We start from the raw sequence: 23,073 nt of genomic DNA, 5'->3' as shown, positions 1-23,073 counted from the left end.
ACAGAGTGTTGCATTCTGAGGGGCAGTGGGATGGGAAGTGGTGTGGGTGGTCATACTTGTGTATCCGGGGTGTACATTTCTACCACGCACACAGCTCCTCTCAGCCACCCTAACATAATATCATCAATGGATCCCTCAGTGGTGCTTAACCTATTGTGGGCAATGGATGCCCCCCTTTGAGAATCTGACACACCCAACAGACATAGGTCAAAGACAAGAAGTAAAATAAATAAATAAATAAATAAATAAATAAATAAATAAATAAGATAAAAATACATAAATACAAAATACTCTTAGTAAAGATGCTCTACATAGTCCTGAAGCACATATATTCCTTTTGTAGGAAAAGGGCAAGACACAAGGTACTCCATGAGGAATCCGAGATACGTTTTTCACAAGACTTGACAAGACTGTAACCCAGAGCAACTTTCTTTACCCAAACTCCAACTTCTGATAATGCATATCTATAATTGGTGGTGACGACAGCTGTCCCTATGGGCCCCGGTGCTGTGCAAAGTGTTGCACACATCTTAACTCATTGAGCCCCACAGCATGTTTATTATGTGGTTGCTACTATTATCCTCATCTTAAAGATGAAGAAGTTGAGACACAGGGAGGTTTAGGCAGATCAAAGCCATAAAAGTGGTTAGTGAGGACGCCAGGATTAGAACCCAGGTAGTCCCACCAAATGCTTGAACATTTGCTCATGTCTGCTATTGCTCCCTAATGAGCTGATACCTGCTCCCAACTACGTCACCTCCTAACTAACTGCAACTAATGGGATGTTACTAGTACATGTTTGTTGAGCATCTACTGAAGGGTAACTTACTGTGCCAGTTGCTGTGGGGGAGGAGTGATGTGTGTAACAGTTTCACCTGGAGAAGGCGGAAATGCTAGGCAAGGGGCAGGTTTAACATCCCCTTTGCATTAATAATGCGGTATGGCACAGGGGCTAACTGGGACAGGGTGTAAGCACAAGTGAGGTGAAGCACCGAGTAGACGGGTCGAAAGGTGATATAAACTTTAAGGGAAAAGGGAACTTGGACAACTTGAAAAAAATTATTGGTAGGAATGAAAATGTGAAACTGGTAAAAAAAAGTCACACCCTAGAAGGAGAGAGTATGTCCAACATTAATCTATAACATGAGGGCACCTGGGTAGTTCAGTCCTTAACTATCTGACTTCAGCTCAGGTCATGATCTCACAGTTTGTGAGTTCAAGTCCCACATTGGGTGAGCTCATGCCCTGCTTTGGGTAAAACGTGAGTCCCCAGTGAGCCCTGCTTCTCACTCTCTCTCCCTTTCTCTCTCTCTGCCCCTCGTGGGATTCTCCCTGTCTCTTTCTCTCTGCCCCTCGCTCACTTGCACCCTCTCTCTCTCTCTCAAAAAATCTATAGCATGAAACACAGAAGTCTGTATCTTAAATATATTATTTACACAATACACAAGGAAAAAAGTTTAAAGAGTCTTTTACATCATTAGGAGATACCACTTCAAAGCAGGAAAGTGCAGAAGGGAGCGTGTGCAAAGTGAGCCCAGGGTCAGCTTGGGAATGTGGGAGACCAGCACCTCCAAAACGGACAGTCCTGGTTCTGGGGCTTGCTGTGTGCTAGGCTCTGTGCGAAGCACTAGAGATGAACAGAGTAGGATACCTACCCTGAAGAAGCACATAATATATTGGGAAAGACAAACTGCTTTGCAATTTACTACAAAAACTCTGTGATGCCCCTGATAACAGGGGATGAACAGAGAGTCCGGAAGATGAGGCCTGAAAATTTCACCAAGTGTATTCCCTGCCCAGATATGTAGATTGGGAGCAGATAGTTTATTCCATCTACCTGGGTTCAGAGGGTCCATTCTACCACTCTCTGAGTAGACTTGAGAACATAAAACGAGATTATTTGAGACCCACCAAAATGGCACTGTAAGTAAACTACATACAATTTGCTGATATGTTGGGCACTTATAAAATGAGTTCTCCTATGCACAATAGTGGGTGTGGTTTTATTTATGATCCTCTAGGAGGTTGGTAAACTCTTCTGGCCACTGGTGATTGCAGGTGCCTGTGCCAGCTCCTTCTCTCAGCTTCTTTTCCTGCCGCTCCTGACTGTCTCTGCAGGTTCTGAGGCGTCGCTATGGCAAGTCCCAGTCAGCACGGTCTAAACTCCTGCATGTTCTCCCAGTATCTGAATGTCATGGTTGAAGAGGTCAAGCTCGGACTCTTAGAAAAACGTCTCTTCTGCTTCCTCTCTCTGAGTGCATGGCATTTGTGCATCACTTCCTCTGATGCAGGGCTAGCTTTCTCCAGGGCTTTTTTGCTTTTACTGTGCCTCCTCTCTCGCAGGCCTCCCAGTACTCTAAGGAACGCCACCCTTGGCTGCCAAGGCCTCAGACTCCAGGCCCAGTGAGGTCACAAGTCGGGGCTGAGCCCAGTATCTGGCACATAATAACACTCAGTAAAGGGTTGCTGCAGAACGAAGACACAAATGAATGAGTGTCCACCTCTTTGGGCCTCTAGGGGACCCTGCCCTTGGCTGCACAGGCAGTAACGCTCAGCCACCACAGACTGACTGACTGACTGACTGACTGGCCAACCCCTCAGCAAGTGCCAGTCTCACTGAACATTTCACCCTCCTGTCTGCTCCCACTCCCAGATCCTATGGTATCCCTGGGTATTCCAGTCTTTGGGTCAGGAAGGCTGACTCATCTTGTCCCTGGGCTCTCCTTGGAGGAAGAACAGCTTCTGGGCAGAGCGATGCTAGGAACACTAACCCTGAGACACAAGAGATGGTCTTCCTCTCTGTATTCTTACTTCCCCTTCTGAAATCCACACAGTCAAGGTTACTGGTCAAGGTTACTAAAACCATATATCTCCAAACATCAAACACTACCCATGAGCGGGGGAAAAAAACACTTAGTAAACACAGTAATTCACTGTCTTTGCCAATTGTATCTCTAACATGTGAGAGTGACATGGACACGTGGGTTTGTGTAAATAGATTAATAAAAGTTATGTGTGCACAGGGGCGCCTGGGTGGCTCAGTCGGTTAAGCGGCCCACTTCGGCTCAGGTCACGATCTTGCGGTCTGTGAGTTTGAGCCCCGCGTCGGGCTCTGTGCTGACAGTCAGAGCCTGGAGCCTGTTTCAGATTCTGTGTCTCCCTCTCTCTGACCCTCCCCCGTTCATGCTCTGTCTCTCTCTGTCTCAAAAATAAATAAACGTTAAAAAAAAATTTTTTAATAAAATAAAATAAAATAAAATAATAAAAAATAAATAAAAAAAAAAAAGTTATGTGTGCACATACATACCACTGTGCTGGAGGGGCAGAATTTACTTTTACAAAACAGTTTTTCCCACGTAATTTTATTTATCCACCCATCAAAAATTGCCTAGGATATGAATAACAGCACACCCCTGCCTCATTTTAAAGAGTGCCACTAATGGATATGCCAGTTGCTCTGTCTTGCTTCACCCTGTGCCCCTTTCTGTGGTGCTCCTCTGCTTTTTCCGACTCTGTGTTTAGTCTTTTACTCACCAGGCCTGCAAAGTTGGAACATTTTCAGGGGCAGCCCTTTGTATAATAAAAAGTATATTTTAACTGTCCCTTTTTAACCCTTCCTCAAGGTGCTAGTTAAAAGAGTTCTTGGGGACGCCTGGGTGGCTAAGTCAGTTAAGCGTCCAGCTCTTGATTTGGCTCAGGTCACGATCTCACTGTTCATGGGTTTGAGCCCTGTGTCAGGCTATGTACTGACAGCATGGAGCATGTTTGGGATTCTCTCTCTCCCTCTCTCTCTGCCCCTCCCCTGCTCATGCTCTCCCTCTCTCTTTCAAAATAAATAAAAAATAAACATTAAAAAAAATAAAAATTTAATAAAAGTGTTCCTGGTAATTGTGCAAAGCTGATGGCTTCAGTCTTCTGCCTGCAGCCTTCTACCTCCTTTCAGCCCACATTGGAATCCCAACACAGGACTAACCCCCCCAACCCACACACACCCTAAATTTCACAGTGGCTTTATCTGCCCAGGCTTGTACTAGCGGTTGCCATCAACCTAACACAAAGCAGAGAGACATTGGGCCTTCAAAAGAACACATACATGAGGCCTAGAGACAAGATTCTATTAGGGTCCGCTTTGCTCTAGGCCAACAATTTCCCAGTTTGCAAAAGCTCAAGTGACCCAATCAAAACACATTGATAGAGTTTCAGTTATGCATAAGGCATGAAGAATAATACACAACTTTCATAAATGTGCCCCTCATCCTCCAAAAGAAGCTTATGACTGAGGAGAGAAAAAAGGCTTTGCACCTAAGTGGATACCCAGTAACACTTGGGCCATACACACTGACAGCCAATATGAGGTGAAGGTAGCAAGGTGAGGTGAAGGTAGCAAGGGCAAGCGTATGCAGGGGAGGGGAGGAGAGGGAAAGGAAATGTGAATGAGTTGGAATGGGAAATAAGCAGTCTGGCCAAAACACAGGTGAGAAGAAGTGTGCTAAGACCAGACTGTCAAAGTCCTTGAGTGAAACTATGGAATGTGCTATCATGCAGTCCTTGTAAACTGCCACTTGGATTTATTCTGGAACTTTAAGGTGTCATACAGAAGTTGAATATAGTTATTTAGGCATGGATTAAAAGAAGGACATTATGATTTTTTTTGCTTCATTATATTTACTTATTTAATATAATGTGTACTATATGGTAAGGACTATTCTAAGTGATTTATAAATTTTAACTCATTGAATCCTCAAAGCAATGCTATAAAGTCAGAATGATTATTCTGCCCTTTTCACAGATGGAGAAACACAAATACAGAGTTTAAGTGATGTGTTCAATGTCTACACCTGTGCTGCCTCTCTTGCTCCCAAGAAAGAACAGATTATGGACCAAATGCTTCTGTTTGCTGAGGTTCTCAGAGGCAATGAAATACCAAAGGCAGAGATTAATCAATAATGTCTTCCCAGGGCCTCTTCTGAGATCTTCTAAGACTATCACTTACTGAATTGTTCCCGAAAGTCCTGTTGGTACCAGCATTTATATCACCCAAAAGGAGGGAGATAAAAAATTTACAAGTTTACCAAGTATATGTATTGACTAAGTTAGACAAGAAGTGGGGAGAGGGATTCCAAAAGGGCAGAGGAATGTGAGGAGGGGGTTGTGGCTGGGGCTATCATCCTCTCGGAGAAGAGAACAAGATTATTTTTCTTGACGTGTAGGGCTGAGGAAGATTCTAACGTTATGCCCCCACCTCTACCATTTTCCTAGTTTACCATTTTTTAATTTTAAATTTCCTTTTAGAACTAGAATGACTTGATTTTCAGAACTTTAAGGAGTGGGTGGTGAAAGGAAACAAGAATTAGGAGAAACATAGCATGATGGGGACGTGGAGCCAGATGAAGAGAGAGCAGAGGACAAGAAAGGAGAAGACCTATTATACAATGACAGGGGGAAGGAAGAGAAGAGGCGTGTTGGAAGTCAGAAGAGAGAGGGTGGGATAACATTTCACCAGAGGCACTGTTCTGGTGTGACCCTATGAAAGAAATTCTTCCAGACCCTTGGGTCCAACACACACAATTTGAGAAATGCCATTGGGATGTTTGGTAGACCACACCCATGGAGATATTTTACACTGAACAACTGTGGCCACAGCAGATGATGGGAAGGGAATGGCTAACTTCATGAACTTTCACAGCTGGAACAAGTAAAACTTTTTACTTGATGAGCACAAAACGCTGACAAATCATTTTGTATAAGGAGTGGACCAGCAGGAGCAAGTGTTGGTTCAAAAGGAAAATGGTGACGGGTAGTATATTTTTGCTACTACTTTACCAAGAGGAAACTCGGGAGGGGTGGATCTGGTGGGGAAAAAGGGTCTCTGCCTTTTTCACAACAGTTGGCTGGGTGCTACAGCAGCACTGCAGAATTTAGACAGATGGCCATTTTGGAGCAATCATGTGATTCCTATGTAAGCTCATCTTGGAGCTGTTAGCTATTTCTAGTCTAACGCTTGAAAGTCTCTTCAGGCTCTTTAAAGATATTAAAATGATGACACATTTTTAAATGTTGTAATAAAGTTCATGGGCTTTTTCCCCCCATTGGTTTAATCATTTTCATATAAAATAGGAAACATCCAGAGTTAACATCTCCCTGTGCCCAAATTTCTGTTGTCTATTGCAATGCTGCATGACACACATGAACAAAGATTACTTAGGGCCAATTTCAGATGGAAAGTTCTCTATCAGTTCCAGCTCATAAGGAATAAGCAGAGAAAGGGATGACCAAAACCAAGTCAAACTGGGGGGTTGGGAGGGAGTGGAAGAGTGGGGATCGAAGGGTATCACATGTGGTAGCACAGAGATTTAGCAAAGGAGTCAGAGAGAATTGAATGCCAACCCCAAGCCCTTTCCATGGCTCTGTGAACTGTAGCATGTTACCTAATCTCTTTGGGCCTTCATTTCTTCATTTGTAACAGTACCTGTCTCATAGGGTTGTTAGGCAACATGAACTCCTATAGGTAATGAAGGTAAAGCAGTGGTATGTATTAGGCACTCAGTAAATGATGGCTATTCTTATTCTCAGACACATGCCAAGTCAGAGTCCACTTCACTAGGCCAGATAGGAATTTTAGAGAAGCAAGAATTCAAGAGGGCCCAAAGCTACCCTGAGGAGGTCAAGTATTTCACATTTAAAAGGGAGCCCCAGTTCTGACCTAATCATCTGAATTAGAGCCAGAACAAAGAAGTCATCCAGGTGGTTTACAAAGTATGCCTTTGAACTACAGTAGAGCTAGGAGGGTCACTCCCAACAGAAAGGGATCCTTGGGGCTAGCCACAGACAAAGACATGGGAAAAGACCCCCTTCACCTTTGTCTGACTGATCTGATTCTATTTTCAGTTTTATCTCATAGATTGTTCTGTTTGGGTTCAAAACTGACAGTGACCTTCAGTCATCCTAAAAACTCCCAGGCTTCTTGGTTAGTCTTTTTTATTATAGAAGTAAGTTAGAGTCATCGGGCAGCCTTTTTTATTTAGAAGTAAGTTAGGGTCCCCAGATTTAGTAACTAAAACTACAGGATGCCCAGTTAAATTTAAATTTCTGACAAATAATGAATCTTTTTTTAGTGTAAACTGGTCCCAGTACAATATGCACAATGTACTTATACTAAAAAACTATTTGTTGTTTATTCAAAATGCAAATTTAACTGACCATCCTACATTTTATCTGGCAACCTTCATCAGCGACCAAGAAGCTACCCTTTCTAACCTGCAGAGTAGCAAAGCAAAGTCATCTCCCATTCGTAATTAGTACTGCACTGGAAAATACCAGAAAAGAAAAAAAAGTCCCACAGTTTATAGGGCTTTTTACTTCTCAGCAAATACAGTATTAAATTTATAGTATATATATGTATAATATATAATACAGTATGTATGTATATATATATATATATATATATATATATATATATATATATATAAAATATCATTTCCCCACTCAGGGATTTTTTTTTAAATATCTCAGTCTAGAGCAAAAAAATAACAATGGGAGGGGACTTCCCCTCTGACGGCATGTAAGCAATTGTTGGTAGACAGACGTTTAAGACATGACGCTTGTAAGAGCACTGACCTCTTGCTTTTTAAGCTTGTCTAGCAAGGCCAATAAGATTACGTGATGTCCTTCCAAAAATCTCTCCTCTTTATTCTTTATGAAAAAAAAATACACGTACAGAAATTATATTTCCCCAAATGAAGCAGCTTTTGTGGCAGGTTCAATGCCACAAACTACTATGAAATTAACTTTTGGGGCCTAAAGGGCAAAGCCCAGCAGTGCTGGCCATTGTCTCTAGCCACAGCTGCAGACTGGCTATTCACAGTGACCTCAGAGAGAGAGAGGTTGGCCATGTTGTGAACAAGGCCACACAGTAGGTGGACCGCCCATGCAAACAAACAAATGCAAAACTCCCTCTTCCTTGGTTATATCAAAACCAAGTGAGTTCTTTCCTTCCTGATTGAACGCCAACAATATTCCTTACTTTCCAAAATATCCCCAAACAACCCCAGGTTCAAGGCCCTTAGCAACCTAAATTTAGAGATAGGTTTACCCTGTGGAGTCCTGGGAATTTTAAGCAAATGGTACCACTCTTTTTCTTCTCAAACCTCCAATCCACTTCCTGAGTCTACTCAGGTACAGCAATTACCCCTTCAAAGGTTAGCAGCCAATGTTTCAAGGAGTTGTTTTTTTAATCATCTTGAAAGTATTATATTAAACTTCTGAGCCAGGGTACAACAGGCCTTTGGCCAGGTTGACCTGGTCAAATAAATGAAACTGTTTCCAGCTCAACAACCTGGCACAAAAAATGTGCTGGTCAAGGAAGTACTTTTTAAGTCATAGGGAAGCAGTAGTGAAAATCCATTGGTGCTTTGATGGCGGCCCAGTGGGTGGTGGCTTCATGGTGAATCATAAAAGAAGAAACTGAACAAGGAAACTAATCATATCATCTTGGCATAACGTGCACATAAGGGACAGAGTGAAATGAACTGCTTCTCTGGGAAGCCTTCCTTGATACCGTCAAGGGAAGTCAGAGTTTGTGATTCACTTGATCTCCCGGTTTTGACATAGATACACAGAAATAGTTTATACCATGTGACATGTGTATCAATCCATCTTGGATTACTCACTGTTCTCAGAACACATCCCAAGCTTTCCCATCCCTGAGCCTTTCTTTGCTCACATCTTTCTCCTGAACCACTTCCCAAAGGTTGACCTTGACTGCTGAAATCCTGCCTATTTGTCAAAGTTCAGCTTTTGAGCTTTTTGAGCTTTGGAAGTAGCCTGGGGGCTACTTCTTCTAAAAAGACTCCTTGAAATGGGTCTCTCTTTTGCCTCCAAAGTCCTGGTGTATTTTGCTTTTTCTTCTTGTATGCAGTTACTACATATAATTGGAAGTACCGAAGACTAGATACCCCCACCAATTTCAAAAGCCCGTTGCAGGCAGGGACCAGATCTCATAGAATCTCGTTCAAATGGAGCAAAGGACAGGTACTCCATCTGTGTCAGCAGGATTGATGCAATTATTAACCATGTCTTTGATTTCTTAGTAACATCTAGAGACAGGAAATCTTTGCTTTGATGACCTTTCTTATACTACACAGTACTTCTATCACAGAACTTATGACATCATATTGAAACTATCATATTACCTGGGAGCCACTGGACTCTAAACTCAAGGCAGGGCCCTTGTTTCACTCATCTGTGTGTCTGCAGTGCCTAATATAATATCTGAAAATGAGAGGCCATGTAAATAAATCTTTGATGAGATGTTCAAAGCGGGCTATAAGCTCTTTGAGGGAAGGATCCACACATTCCCATCTTCTGCACCTTCTCTTTATAATCAAGAAGGACTCATTGATGTTGATATAAGGTAGGTTCTAGAGCAAACAGTTTCTCTGTTCATTCAAATAAGTCATACTATTCGATGAGCAAAAATATGGAAAATCTTCCTAAATACAAATGTTATTCTCAAGTCTTCATGTACTTTGAGAAACTCAAGACTTCGTTGTTTCAAAGGACTTGTTGGGTGGCCCTCTTCCCTAGCCAAAGAGAGCCTCAAAAATTTATTTTGCACTTGAGCATGACCTGCATTCCAATTATGATTATTTTGTATTTTCAAACTAAGTCCAGCTAAAGTTGTAAAAACTGGAATATGGTGATGGTGATCTAGCTCTCTAAATTGACTAAAAATCACCAACTGAATTCACAGTAAGCGGATGTATATTATGTAAATCACACCCCAACACATCTGTAAAAAAATTAACTTCAATGACTCAACAACAGGGAAAACATCTTATTTTTCATTTTGCCCTCCAGGGTCTACCCTACTAACAGCGTGGCTGTTCCTTGTTAGCCAGGAGGTGCATCCATGCTGGCCGAAGTGGCCAGTCAGGTCACCAAATGTAAACAGCTCTGCAGAGGTCACCACAAAGGCGCTGTTGTTCTATCTCATAGCCGAGAAGGAAAGGAGAGTCGCCATGGAATATCTCCTCTCTCTTGCATCCTTAATTAGAAACATGTGGAAGAGGGCCCACCCACGGGTCAAATCAGCTAGAAAGGCCTCCTTTTCTTCTGCCTAATGTTGCATGTTGGCTGAAGTCAGACCTCTCCAAGGGCCTGCCATAGGAATGGTTTCAAATTATAGACGTATCTACAAAGGCCACCATCAAAGCACCAATGGATTTTCACTAGTGGCTCCCCATGATCTGAAAAACACTTCCTTGACCAGCACATAATTAGTGCCAGGTTGGTACATATGACATATGGTAATTTGTCCAGTCCAACCTGACCATGGGCTTGTTGCATCCTGGCCCGAATCATACATTGCTCAGACCCCCATGGGTAGGTGAAATGCAGAACTCACAAAACACACAAGCTCTATGCAGCACCTTGGCCATAAAGATCAAACAAATGTCTGCATTCTTTCTTGTAAGGCATTTATATTTTGGTTCTTTTCATTTTACAATTGCACCAGTATCTAAGCTGTCTCAGCGAGATAGAAAGAAAGTGAATGAGAAATTATATAAACTCTATTCATTAATGTCCTAAAGAAAATGTCCTATTAGTTGAAGATGTTATTTATTGTAGTACTCTCCAAAGAACAATGCTGCTGTTCTCATTCAGAAAAGTCCCAGTAAATATTCACTTTTCTTCAAACTCCAGGAGACAGTGACTTGTTTTAGTAGGAGAAAATTGACATAAAGTCTGTATAAATAAAACCAAAGTTTTACTTTGGGTCTAAAGAGCTACAAAAGCAGACAGACCAAATTATTTAAACACACTAACATGGTCTTTAAAACACACACACACACACACACACACACACACACACACACACACACATACACGGGGCGCCTGGGTAGCTCAGTCGGTTGAGCGTCTGACTTCGGCTCAGGTCATGATCTCGTGGTTTGTGGGTTCGAGCCCCGTGTCGGGCTCTGTGCTGACAGCTCAGAGCCTGGAGCTTGCTTCAGATTCTGTGTCTCCCTCTCTCTCTGAAACCACCCCCCCACACACACTCTGTCTCTCTCTCCTTCAAAAATAAATAAACATTAAAACACACACACACACACACACACACACACAGGGAGCAATGCTTGTAGAGACAGTGGTGCTGGCCCAACTTGGGGCCTTTTGCAAAGATCAGATAGTCTAAGAGGCTCGCTTTGATCTGACCAAAGATGGGTATTTAATCTCCTATGTGGAAGATAGCTATAGTTTTTAGATTAATTACCTGACCACAGATCTGCTGCCAAGTTGCTCCAAGTTTCTCTTCCTAATGTGAAATAAAATGGCCATGTACTTTACACCACGTGGTAGAGCCAGCTTGTGCCATAGAATATGCATTCCTTCTGCACTCATTTACCAAGACATAAAAGGTCAGCGCATCATTCACGTGCATTGAGAGCAATGATCGGTCTATACTCCGTTGTCTCTTCTGAGTTTTGCCAGACAGAGGACAATTCATGGGAAGAAAGTGTGAAAACCAGAGAGAGTTACTTTTGCATATCAAGAGTTATCTTCTTGGTTGAGATGCACACCTAAAATGAGACAAAGATTAAAAGGCCTTCTGGGGCAACACAAAGTGTCTTTAGCTGGTGTTCTACAGAAAACCAAGTGGGTTCTGGCAGCTGGATGGTGGTGTTAATAGGTGGGGAAAGGGAGCCATATTTAGAACCCATGGTTCCCGTTACAATGGTTGTGTGCTCTACAGGAAAGTGATCACCATCGCCTGTCATAGAGACCAAAAGATCAAAACTGGGACACACTGGCTGATCCTGAATGAATTTTCAACCCTTCCTGTGTCTCTGCTGCCTCAACCATTAAAACATAAATAAATATACCCACCCACTTTGGTGTGAAGTGAAGTTGCATCACCTTTTTGGCTCCATAATCAAGACATGTCTTGTTAATATTACACTGCTCTGTAGAATCAAGCATGTGGAAGCTTTGGGCTTCCAATATATGAATGAATGCCAGTAACCATGTGGTCAGCAGCCAAATGTGAAATCAGATTCTCTGAAAAGAGGCAAGCATTTTAGGTCTGCCTTTCAAGAAGCTGCAGCCACACCCAACTACTAAGGTCTAAACGGAAGTGACTTAACACCATTTGGCCGCATTTTCTTTGGCTGGCCAGTGCCTCTATGACCACCTCCAAGAGAGGTCTGAACAGGGCAAGGGGTCTGAAGGAGTACACAGGGGCCAGAGGGCTGGGGTGGGGATAAGAGAGGACATAGTGGAGTAACAGTAAACGGGGCAGTGAAATGTCCTTTGAGCAAATGCTTCTTTTTTTCTAGGCAGAATGATTACAGGGAACTTGCTGTCAGCACTCTTGGACTAATCTTTCCAGACACTTCTCTCAAGAGTGAATGACTCCGATCAAACCCTCCCCAAATCAGCAGTTGAGGATGTGGAGGAGGAATTTTAGAAGCTTGTGATTCACTCCTCTGGCACACAGCACTTGTTAGCCCCTAAGCTTAAGCTGCCTGGCATGGAGAGGCTACAGTAATCAGAGACCACAAGGGTCTTTATGCTTCTTGCTCCCTGACTTCAAAATAGCCAACAGAAAAAGGAGGAAGCCAGTAGCTATGAATCCTGGTCCTGAACAGTCCTAGCTATTGTCACATGTATGCCTTCTATCAGCAAAACCATTTACATCACTCCAGACCTATCCCCACCTGACAATCTCCTTGACTGTCACTCAACCTATGATGGTTCTAGGGGAATTGTAGGCCAAAAGTGAAGGATTCTTTTGTTCCCATCTCTGTGATAGGACGACATGTGGTCCTGAGTGCCAAGGTACTAAGATAAGAGGGGTGCTCAAAATGCCCAGATGGCTGGAGAATAAAAACCCGGAGAACAGAGCCAAGTTTGCACAGCAGACAAGGGCCACTGTGGCCAGGGCTGGAAGCACAGTGCTTGTCGTCCACAGGCAGCAGCGGAACTAAAGGGAAGCAATCCCCCAACTCAGCTGGTGGGAGTTGGGCAACTTCCCAGCTGGAAGGAGCTCTCAAACACATCCCTGTAAGCTACCCACGAAAGACAGAGATGCCGTTAAAAACAACAAACAAAAGGAGCCGCTAATCAAGAGGAACTTCAGACTTAAGAATGGGATTCAGTCATCCTTCCAGAAAGATGTATGTCTGGACCAAGGCCCAAGAGCATGACATTCAGCTGCTGTACCCCTCTTTGGGGCCCAAGTTTGGAGGCACTGAAAGAAGAAGAGATTCACAAAGGAGGCAGATGGGAAAGCCCCATACACATGCAGTGTGGTTCCCATACAGAAGATTAGAATTCACCAGGTATAAGCAATCACAATTGTAATAGGCTGCTTAGAACTGAAGTCATGTTTTGAATAAGAAACCAGCAAAGACCTCAAAACTTCTGTCATTCCCTTTCCCTCTAAACTTTGAAACAGAGCCGTTTGGCAACTGATGCACACCACCGGAAATCAGCATCACTGAGTTGGAACCACCCCAGGTTCTGACTCCTCAAGACACCCCAAGCAAGGGCTTTTTTCTGTGGTTAGCAAAACAAAGGTATTTTGCATAGATAACCCAAATGGCTTAATCCTTCTCTTCCAAGGTTAATATTTATAACTAGACTGATTTGTTAATAATGGTCCCTCCCTCCATTTCTTTCCTAATATTTTCACTACTATCCAAATTCTTCTTAGCAATATTTTATCTTCCACTGATTCTTCAGATAGAAAAGCTCTGACATTGCCAAGTGAATCCAACAGAGTAAGACAGTGAAAGAGAGAAACCATAAAAGCTTGAGGATTCTGCTGGCAAAATCTTTACATCATGGAAAGAACTGGAAGGAATGGATAGCCACACTGTTAGTAGGGTAGATCCAGGAGGGCAAAATGAAAAAGATAAGATGTTTTCCCTGTTGTTGAGTCATCGACATTAATTTTTTTTTATAGACGTACTGGGGTATAATTTACATAATATAAATTCACTCACTGTAAGTATCTGACTCAATGATTTTTAGTTCACTGAGAGAGCTATTGGGCTTTGAGAACTATTGAAGTGGTTTCTAGGGTTGAGCTGTTTCTTCCTTTTTTTTTTTTTTTTTTCCTGAAAGTCCAACTGCCTTAGTTCAGGAGAAAAAGAGGTGTACCTGTTAACCCAGCCACTGTCAGATGACAACAGGTTTAAGACTGAAGGGTCTGCATCGTCTCTGAAAACTTAACTTTCCCATCAACTTTGCCTTGATGGCTGGATGGGACAAAGGTAAAGCAAGAGTCTTCATTAGACTTTAGTTTGCAATGTGTTTTAAACTGGAAGACAGTAGAAAAGCAGAACGATGGATTGGTTCTACATTCTGCTTTAAACTTGCAGGGCTACCAAGCAACTTAGAAGCTCCAGGGAACTGCATTCTGCTCTTCCCACTCATTTCGGTAGTGCCAGTGCCGACTAAGTGACTCAGTCTTCCTGATCAGAAGGAGCTGCTCTGTGTATACCTTACCCTTGGGTACAACACCATTCACCAGCGCTTGTGTTTTTTAAAACACATTTCTCCTCTACGGGGCTACTGTCTATATGGAGTGGGGCTTTTGTGGATGAACAGCACTCAGTTAACCCCACAAATGGACAAAATAATATTTGATTGACACAACACAAGTTAAAATAACAGCTGAGTTTCAATGGTTGCTTTGCTGAATTCTGATATGTTTGGGGCCAATATCTATTTCCTTCTTTTTTCATCCTACCCTTGCACCCCTGTCCCCATGACATCAACGACTATGTGTAGAGTCTTCTAAACAGCCCTGGTGCTATTTTAAGTATGGTTACAGAGGCGGGTAAGATGATCTTGAGCTCTGAGATAGCATGAGGATTGCAATAGGAACAGGATACCCTTTGAAAAGAGAATGCAAGCTCTTCATCAGAGCAAGAATTCAGGATGTCCTAGGTCACTGTTGGTGGCATTGTCATTTATTACTGGCTACAGAACACAGTGGCCAGATTTCCTGGAAATAAAAAAGGCTTTTTTTCCTGAATTTTCTCTGGACGTAAACAATTATCTATTTGCAAGAGATGAGGGGGAAAAGGCATACACATGTATCAGAACTTTGAGCCTTTAAAAACAGTCATTGGGGTGCCTGGGTGACTCAGTCGGTTGAGCATCTGACTCTTGATTTTGGCTCAGGTCACGATCTCACAGTTCATGAGACTGAGCCTCTTGTAGGGCTCCCGCACTGATAGCACAGAGCTTGCTTGGGATTCTCTTTTTCCCTCTCTTTCTGCCCCTCCCTCACTCATGCTCTCTTGCTCTTTCTCTCTCAAAATAAATAAACTTTATAAATAAATAAACAAACAAACAAATAAATAGGGGCACCTGGGTGGCTCAGTCAGTTGGGCATCCAACTTCAACTCAGGTCATGATCTCATGGTCCATGAGTTCGAGCCCCACATTGGGCTCTGTGCTGACAGCTCGAAGCCTGGAGTCTGCTTCAGATTCTGTGTCTCCCTCTCTCTCTCTGCCCCTCCCCTGCTCATGCTCTCTCTCTCTCTCTCTCTCTCTCTCTCAAAAATAAACAAACATTTTAAAAATGAAAAAAATAATAATTAATTAAATTAAACAGTCATTGTCTGCTTCCCAAATGTCCTACTTAAGTCTCATTTTTTTGGTAATTATTTCCTCTTCAGACAAAGCTGCCTTGGGGTAGTCTGTTAAAATTGGTTTTGTTGACCTTGTCATGTCTTTCCTTTTCTACTAGATTATGTCTTGGGCTGCAGTTAACAAAGTGGACATGTCACCACACTCCCCACTGCGTTCCTCCACACACAGAAACCTTCTGGAGGGAATGAGTGTCATGCATACCAAGATGAGGTGTACAGAGCTGGACAAATGGGAGATGAGGAGGCACAAGGGACTGGAAGAAATGTACCACTAGTGGGGTACATCTCCAATACAGTGATGATAGACAGGTCCCAGCCGGGGGAACAACATGGCCCAAACTTTCTCCACAGAAGAGGCTGCACCATGACTGCAATGTCTTGGAAAAGTCTGTGAGAGGAAAGTGAAATGGCTCACAAAGGTGTTAGATGGGAAAAAGCAAAAGAAAAGGCTGAACTTGGTTCACAGAAGGAAGGCTGCTTACCACTTTACAGTTTCTTTTGTTCTAGCCAAAGTAGCTTTCCTTAGAGAGGAAAGGCATCATCTACTTGCTCATTTAAAAGACTGCCCTCTTCCCCCTCACATTCAGCCCAACTGGGCTTACCTCAAGCACACAGACCTGTAATAGTTCTGACAATAGCGTGGAGTTGTCCAATATGTTGTGTTCTGATGTTTTATGTAATTTACAGGCTTTGTGACTTCATAAAAAGCACAAGCACAGAGGATGAAAATGTAAAGCATGTAAAAATTCATCAGGTGATTAGAGGAAATCATTTCTGGATGCCTGAGGGGAAAACAGCCCGCAACGTTATGATGTAATCCTTTCCATCCTAGAGTGATCAGGATGTCTGATCTTCCTTGTGCCCAACTGAAGATGCCAGAGGAAGAAGACATTTACACAGGACAGATGTGGGCAACCTCATGAGGTTCACAAGTCTCCCCAGCGCCTCTGTGAGGCAACCAGCTGATTCAAAACTAATTAAGTTTTAAAGCCTTGAATTATAGAAAACAGGAATATAAATGAAAGATGTCCATGCCTGACAATGGTGTCAAACTAACACAAAATATAGCAGAATAAAATAACACCTGACAGGAGCACCTGGGTAGCTCAGTCAGTTGAGTGTCTGACTCTTGGTTTCGGGTCATGGTTCATGGGATCGAGCCCCGTGTCAGCCTCTGCACTGACAGCACAGAGCCTGCTTGGGATTTTCTCTCTCTCTCTCTCTCTCTCTCTCTCTCTCTCTCCCTCTCTCTGGCTCGTGCTCTTTCTCTCTCTCTCAAAACAAACAAACAAATAAATAAAAGAAATAAAATAACACCTTACAAAAAAAAATCATATTAATCCAATTATGTTTCCCATGATAGCCAGTCCAGTTGATTTCATACAATATCCTGGCATGTCTAAGAATATTCCTTATATAATGTCATCACATTCTATTCAATTTCCCTGAGCGTCACATCTAGAATAACCATTTCCCATGATTATTCCTTTCTTTTGGTTAGAGCAACTGTTTAGTGCCCAACACCAGAGGCTCTGTGTCAGTTCCCTCACAAAAACTTAGGCAGGGATCCTGACTCTACCACAAGTTGCAACATTTTATATTGCATTCTTTAGGGAGATTTAGTAAAAGTCATTACAATCTTTATTATTATTATTGTTAGGAAAATATTGTGGAAGATTCTAAGTGCAGACATAGAAATCCACGCCCCAAGCATGGAGTGCCCTGCAGTACTATTCTCCAGGTACCTTCCTCTACCCTCTGATTTTCATCTCCAAATACAATGAAAGCTAAATCTAGCAGGCACTATTTGGCTCCTGGAAGATGCAGTGTTGTTTAGTGTCTGGCTTGCTTGGTCTTTGCCTTTTACCTCTTTCTACCTCTCTGTGATTCTCCTTTCTCCTGACTAAAAAACAATGGCTCTTTCCCCTTGGGCCTGCTATTTTCTAATGCATGGCCCTCTGCATCATGAAGTGATGCAGTGATGAGTGATGACCTCACTGTGCTCATTTCTCTGCCAGGCCAGTGCCACTGAGTCGGCTTCTACTTTAATAACTGGAAAGTGGGCAGCAGAAACCCACATGTGATGAGGCTGCTCTGTCTCAAACGCTCCCCATCAGACAGATGAAACAGAGCTGTCTTTCTTGGTGGAGAACACGAGCTATCTTTTATGTCCTCTTAGTTAATGAAGGGTCTTGCTGTAAGAATAGCCTTCCCAGTCCATTAGCAAGATAATTCTCTAAAGAATCTGTGAACACTTCCAAGAACTAAATATGGAACACCAATCTTCAAGTGGCAGGAACGAAATAAAATCGAACGATGCAGCATCAGAGATATGTTTAGAGGCCTGGGAGGGAGATAACTGGGGTTATGATACAACAGGATTTTTCCCTCTGTTTTATAAGCACCCTCTCAGGATTGTCTATGAGCTGAGATCAATAGCAGCTTTTCCAATAGAAAGTGCATTTGGTTTCAATTCACTTTCATAACAACAGAGACTAATGCTTAGCAAGATGGAGAACATTAAACCCTATTGTTCAGGCTGAGGAATGACTGGCTTGGGTGGCAGGAAGCAGAACAGCCTCTTCTCTGGACAAGAAAATGCCTGTGGGTAACAAACCTCATTCCCAAACAGTCTTCTTCTTCTTCTTTAATGACAGTGAAAGAAAATCAAAGAATCATCTCAAATCATAGAAGTGGAAGGGATCTCAAAAAAAAAAAAAATCATCATCTAGAGGAGGACTCAGCCTCCTCTAGAATGTTTTTGTTTCTTAAATAATTATATAAACCCCAAGGCATTGTGATTTAATAAGGTCTAAGGGTCTAGCAAAGTATTTTATAAATTATTTTCCTAAGCCCCTTGTGGAGCCTTTTATTATCTTAAATAACGAGAAAATGAATGGGATTCTTTAAGATTTGCAGCTTTAAGATTTTAGAGGTTGTGAAGTGGAAAAGGTGGGAATTGGATCCAAGTTGTATTCTTTTGGCAAAAGAAAAGACCCACGCCATTGGTTCATGTCTCACGTGACCAGCAACTCACTCTCTATCACTGTAATTATTCAAAAATATCCCACAAGTTACATTCCCTTTTCTCTCACTGATGGAAAAAAAGGCATATTGGATAAGCTAATACAATGGAAGAATTCTGACGTACAAAATGTCCTAATGAAGGGTTCTTCAGGAAAAACAAAAACAAAAACAAAAACAAAAAAACCCCAAAAAACCAACCACCCAAATGGGGAATTATGTAATTTTATCCTTGTATTATTCAGAAAATGGCAAGGGGGAAAATGCCATCCACTGTGTGTTCCTTGAGAACTTCCAATCAAGGGCTCTAGCCATTTAAAAACATGTTTCCTGGCCTCAGACTGGCTATAAATAAATTTAATAAGGATGAAAAAAAAATCACCGCATCATTTACAGTTCTCTCTCAACTCCAGCTGACAAAAATCCACTCCAGATGTTTGTTTTGCGAGAACAACAGCAAGAGGGTGAACTTCAATCATGAGGATGAAAGTCCCAGAAGAAGGGGGTGTGTTTGAAGAGAAAGGGACAGCCAGGTTGGCAGAGAGGGTGTGGACAAACCTGGTTTGATACTGATTTAACAGAAACACGGTAATTAATTTATTTTGTGTGTAAGAAATCCAGTTTATTAGCCTTTCCCCTGTCTCATCACCCCTTTCAAAGCCACAGGGGCTTGGCTGGTGAAGCCTGAAATGGTTGTTTCATAACCTTTGCTTTTAAATTAAACAAATGACCTCAGATTTTGGAGCAGTTGTTGACTCAGGGGAAAGTATGCCATTAAAAGTGTGCCAGAAACAGATTTAATTGGTACAAGTCCCAAAAAGTGCTCGAAAGAGAACAGGCTTCCCGCATATAGATTTCAGGGAAATTACTCAAAGGCCGCACAGCTTTGTCAGAATTTGAGATGTGAAACAAGGCAGCTGAAAGACTCCATATCAAAAGGGTAAATTCAATTCAGGAGATATTAATCTGATTACCTAAGCAAGGCGGCGAATCGGATATGCTCCATTGTGCGCTCTTGTTCAACCTGGACAGCTGGAGGAGCCAATAGCTTCCTTTTCCCCGACATATAATTAAGTTTTAAGAGATGATCGAGTTACGGATACAAAGTTTTAAGAAATATTTCATTCAGGAGTGGTATTTACAGTGCTAGCCTGTTGCAAGAGACATTGTTCACTTTATTTCCTTGAGCCACACTGGAGAGTGTGTGGATCAGGGCCTAGGGGCTTGGTGTTTGTGTTTCAGGCTACAATAAACGCCCTCTGTGCACCTGCCTGGAGGAAAAACCAGTCCAGCCGCCTCCCAAGACAAAAGGGCCCTGTATTAAGTGCTGAAAACCCAGACGTGAACTGACCCTGTCAAATTCCAGCTAGAAAAAAAAATCAATATTTTTTTCCAACCCCAAAGAAGTTGTCATGTAGGTTTTTGGCTTTCCTTTCTCATCCTCATGGAGTCTGAACAACAGTGATCTGTCAGCAGAAGTCACTTTCTTTCTCACGAGTCTCCTCACCTTTCTAGATTCCTTTCCTGATGGTGCAATCCATTGCCTGGCATACTGTAAGCTGTCCTCCAGTGATCAACATATATTCCCACTCTTTCTCCACCAGGCCCTTCCCCTGGAACTTCACCTCTAAGGATGTACGTCTTTCCAAAGAGATAGCGTTACTAACTTACATGTTTTCAAAGATTTCCCAAACACCTGCTCATTACCAATTGCATATACGCTTAGAACTGCAGGAATGTTTATCAGTAGGGCAGAATATCAAGATGACACTGCGCCGTGCCCATCGTGGCTCCCAATGCTAGTTGGGCAAAGGCCTTAGTGGGTCATGCATACTAATTGCAGAGGACTCCTCCAGAGAGCTGTTCGGCTTGGACTCGTTCTGGAATTAGTCATGCTAGTCTCGGCTGATCTGTGCATTCTCATGAAGAAAAGGGATTTCTCATGAACTTGGGAACCCAACTACATGAGGTTTTGTTTGTGAAATTTCACTGGCAGCATGGGTAACTTTACCCCCATACACAGATGAATAAACTAACTAAGAAGCGCAAGGTGGTTCCCTCAACTTGAGAATGCAACTTGGTTACAAAACCAGAAAATGATCCATTAATTGCAATCTCCTACTTCTCTAAGCCAGCTCTGAATAGAGGACAAAATTAATGAAATTATGATTTTGATAATTATTGAAAACTGCCATACATGGTAAGGCTTTGGCTGCAAACCGTTTTTGAATATATTTGCTGATGAACAGCTAAACCCCTTTTAAGGGTTAACAGCTTTCTCAAGGTTGCCTCAACAGCATCTCCAAACTCTGACCCTGAGGGACAGGAAAACCAGATGATCAGCACAGGAAAGCCAGGTTCCCTAACATGACTATTCCAGCAGGATGTGCTTAATTGTTTGTGTCTGGAGTGAGCATAGGAACCAAGTGCAGTTTATCTGATGTGGTGCTCATGAAACAGCTGGCCAAAAAAAACAGTCACCCACCACAGGTGCTAAGCTGCACAGAGCTACCTTGGCCATCCAGGCCAGTTCTCAGTGAAACATGGGGCTGATTTACAGCCTGTAGTTTTATGAGTGATGGAGGCTGTCTGTTGGCTGATATAGGGCCCTGCATACCTTGTGACTCAGGACAGACTGGTCAGGGAGTCATCTTCATGGTGTCCTAATACCCTAAGATGGTGGCCCAAGACACCCAAAGGTCCTGATGGTCTCTCCTCTCCATGAGTGCCCCACACATTTACAATCTGCCTCCCACATCCTGGTACCTCACTAAGTGCTATGCTCAGTGTGATTTTCACTGTGTGTGGACCACTTTTCTGGGCTTTCCTATCTTTTCCTGTCCTATCCATTGTAGCACAACACATACAACCTGTTTAGATGTAAGGTTTGGCTCCATTACCGTATGCAGGAATTCTAGGATTCCAAGATAAGGTTGACAAAAATTAGAATTAACCTTTATGTTCTAGAGGGTAGAGGCCAACCCTGATCTTTTTCTTGTTATCCCCTGAACACCTAGCAAGTTTTTATATTATAGATGCTTCATATGTGAATGAATGAACAACTGAAAGAATGGAGCCAATGCTCAAGTTTTAGGTTGATTCTCATTCTTTTTGGGACAGTAAGGAGCTTTGCAATGAAAAGGAGGGGATACATTTGAACTGTCCCCATGACATCAGTGGCAGGCATATAGATGATGACTCATTGTGATGTGGGAAGAAAATGTTAGAATCTATTTCATTTTTTAAAACCTCTATTTCTGGTGTGTTTTATATAATAGTATAGTAGTTCTACATTTTAGAGATAGCAGTTTTACATATTTTGGGGTCGTGTGCCTAAAAACCATGAGTTGTGGATTCAAAAAAAATGTGAAGATTGCTGTTCTACATAACCAATATAATAGTGACAGTGACAAAGAGATGTGCTAAAATGCTTATAGAGGGTTTGGTCCAGCCTGGGGTTTGCTTTGTTCATCTTTTTTTTTTTTTTAATTTTTTTTGTTTTTTTTAATATAATTTATTGTCAAATTGGTTTCCATACTACACCCAGTGCTCATCCCAACAAATGCCCTCCTCAATGCCTATCACCCACTTTCTCCTCTCCCCCAGCCCCCATCAACCTTCAGTCCATTCTGCTTTGTTCATCTTTAAAGGAGAAACAGAGAAGTTTGTCTGAAACTTGAAAAAGAAATATCGATTTGCCCCTCAAAGAAGGAAACTTCACAAAGGCATCACCTAATGCAATATGTGGCCGAGGGAACAGAGGCCCAGAGAAGTTAAGTGACTTGCTCAAAATAACACAGGTGGTTTGTGGCAGAGCTGGTTGCTGAACACAGGTCTCCTAATTTGAAATGCAGTGACTTATCTACTGTTAAAAACACCTCTGCTCTAAGGTCTGTCTGTAAACAGATTTCAGGGTGCCTACAAAGAAGTGGCCACAATTATCATACCACTTAGCATGGGACACTCAACTCTGGCAATGGCAGGCAGAAATACATGATCATATACTCAGCAGGGTAGTTGTATTAGCATCTTGTAGAACTGAGTATAATATACTGGTCAAGAGCACAGACTCTGGAGCCAGACTCCTGGGTTTGAATCCATGCTAATCACTAGTTAGCTAACCATCAGCAGCTTATGTAAATGCTCCAAGCTTCAGTGTCTTTGTTTCTAAAATGGAGGCAATCATGGAACCCCACAAAGCGGCTGAGATTTTTCATGCTTAGTTTGGTACATATTAAACACTCAATATTATTATCACTAGCAAAAAGAGCACAAAACATTGATTAATTCCCACAGTGCCATTTAAATAATTTACTATTTTCTCTCACCACCTAACAAAGAATTACAGATAAGCCATTTCTAATTATAAAATGCCTTGATA

At 42.3% G+C, this 23,073-nt stretch overlaps 1 protein-coding gene across 3 annotated transcripts in view; it reads right to left on the bottom strand.

The window, feature by feature from the left end:
- The window catches only part of RAD51B (RAD51 paralog B), a 640,959-nt gene that overhangs the window by 194,325 nt on the left and 423,561 nt on the right, over positions 1–23,073 (bottom strand). Inside the window, exons 9-10 of one of the 3 annotated variants that reach the window (XR_006203916.1) lie at positions 11,276–11,582; positions 10,709–10,746 (exon numbers count right to left, since the gene is read on the bottom strand). The exons of the other annotated variants lie outside the window; for them this stretch is intronic. The gene's annotated coding sequence lies outside the window, so the exon portion shown is untranslated. Of the gene's footprint in view, positions 1–10,708; positions 10,747–11,275; positions 11,583–23,073 lie in introns of those variants that run through there. 3 annotated transcript variants of the gene reach the window in all.

Source organism: Panthera leo, chromosome B3 (genome assembly GCF_018350215.1).
Source record: "Panthera leo isolate Ple1 chromosome B3, P.leo_Ple1_pat1.1, whole genome shotgun sequence".
NCBI classification, from domain to species: Eukaryota; Metazoa; Chordata; class Mammalia; order Carnivora; family Felidae; genus Panthera; species Panthera leo.
Note: the sequence above shows the minus strand (reverse complement) of the source record. Positions and strands in the feature narration are given on the sequence as shown.